Here is a 2,462-nt window from a genome sequence, read left to right on the forward strand (position 1 = left end):
TGCAACGCGTATTCTGACATTGTCATTGACTCTTTACCTACTCGGTATTTCGCGGTGTAAATCAATTCACGAAATTTACTTTGTTCGTCGTCGCTCCAAAAATGTTCACGGAATAGCTTTGTCGCCTCTTCGTATGTGCTCGGTTCGTTGAGTTCGAACCATAAGCTCGCGGATTCTTTCATGGACTTCGCGAAAAAATGCAACTTATCCGCGCCTGTAACCTTTTCGTAGGTCGCGGTTCTTTCGAATTTCTGTAAGAATCGGATCGGGTTTTGAGCATCGCGTTTACCGGAATAAGAAATATCCACAAATGGATTTTGCAACCAACCACCTCGTGGTAGTCGTATATTAAGACTCGCTGGCGATATTTTGCTCGAATTCGCGGCAACGGCCTCCTCCGCTCGTCGTTGTTCTGTAACGCTAACTAATGCTACCCTACTCGCGCCTGTCCGTTTGGTTATGCACGCGGTTCTCACTAGGTCGCATCAGCATCAGAGCCTCCTCCATAGCTACTAATCGCTCCAACAACGCGTGAATTAATTCATCGTTCCCGGTTTTACCGTTTTGAACATCGCGTGTCTTTTCTGGCAGCTCTTCCGTAACGCTGGGTATCGGCAATCATTGTATTTGGATCGTCCGACGTCTTTGCTATTACGCTGGTGCACTCGGAGGTGTTCACTACTTCATCGTAATCTATGTCATCGGTCATGCCTCTACCCTTTCTCGGTGTTTTAGTTTTCTTCGGCATTATGCTATCCGGATATATGCTTAACTTGTTTTAAATTATGTATCGCGACTTATTATTTTAATCACCGAGTGGTCTTCTGCTTCAAAATTTTTCTAAGCCACTTATTGAGCGATGTGAACGTCAACTTAATGTCGCTCGTTAAATTCCTATACAAGAAAATAACTTTGTACCCGATTTACCATGAGCTATTCCCCTTATGGGATTACGCAATATGATGCAATAGTCTCTATGGCAAGATTCGAATTCGCTCTGTGTGTTGGATCCAGGTAGAAGGATATGAAAACGTTTTATTGATTTCTTGATGTTGAGTAATCCTCTACACAGGTATGTCGCGTATAATCTTCCGATTTACTATGTATCGCGAAAAATTTCTAAGTTCTTGTGGCTTAAAAAAAAAATGGACAGAGGTTCCCCTAGGCCGAAGCCTTTTTATGTTCTTGGTTCGTATTGTTGCCTTAAGGTAATAAATTATTAAATATATTATCAGCATGCACTATATATGTAATCGCTCTGTAGCAGGAATTAATCCTTGTGCAATGCCTTTTCAGTACCGCCAATGCTTTCGGCGTATACACGTCAAGAAAGTCACAAAATATTTTTATTGAATCAATCACAAACTGCAAAACTGCAGAAATAATAATGAGAATTGTTCTCGGAATGCGTCTAATATTCAAGAGATTGATCATATTTGACCATCTGTCAATGTGCTTTGAAGCTTTTGTAAACTTTGAAATTATTGATTATTTTAATCAAAATGACGCTTTATTTTACTTGTAATTACTTTGTGCTCTCGTTTATATGCGAATCCATTCGATCTGCGCTTTTTCTGAATTTTGTCCTTTGGACTTAGTCTCTGTCGAGAACTGTATATGCATCGAAATTTTAAAGTATTTTAACGTTAAAAAAAATTTGCGCAGAGATTCGTTTAGGCCTAAGCCGTTGTTTGTTTTTGCTTGTCACTTTATAGACATATAAATTTTTTCAGACGCGAAAATATGCCAAGTTTTTATAATTTTCAAAAAATTTGCGCAGGGGTTTGTTTAGGCCGAAGCCCCGTGAATTTTTCACTTGCGCTTTTCACTAACACTGACTTTATTTAGTCACTCGCGTGAATTTAATCTCGCGACACGGTGAATGACAACTCGCAAACGCAATGCGTAAGTCGGAAGTCAATTCTACCGCGTAATTACTTTGTTAACACTTGCGTGAATTTACACACTTCACTTTTGCTCGTTGGCAATAAATCCTTTGTTTCGGATATCAATATCAATTTGTCGAACACGACTCTATGTTTCCTTTTAGGATTCTTGGAATATTTACGTATTTCAAACACTTCTTATGAAATAACGTGCTTCATGCAAATTTCATGCATCTACTTCGGTGTGCTATCGTTACTTTAATTTACCGGATTGATTTTACTTTACTTTATTATCGTTTCGAGAACATACAGAAATCCGTTTAGACTAGTTAAGAGGTCTCAAGAACAGCAGACCCGGTTACTGTCGATCTCGGGATAATTGTTTTCGAGTCGCGCTATGGTTATCTCGTTATCCCGCCAATCTGCACCGTGGTTACGACAAGCCCTACCGATCCTGTCACGGTCGCCATGAGCTGAGACTTTGAGCTATTTTTCGTTCAGTTCAAAATATGCAATACCAGCGGTCTATGCTCACGCAACAGCTTGCTTTGATACTGCGAATGCCTTTTTTATCAA

This window comes from Wasmannia auropunctata, unplaced genomic scaffold, assembly GCF_000956235.1.
Source record: "Wasmannia auropunctata unplaced genomic scaffold, wasmannia.A_1.0 LD336092.1, whole genome shotgun sequence".
NCBI lineage: Eukaryota > Metazoa > Arthropoda > Insecta > Hymenoptera > Formicidae > Wasmannia > Wasmannia auropunctata.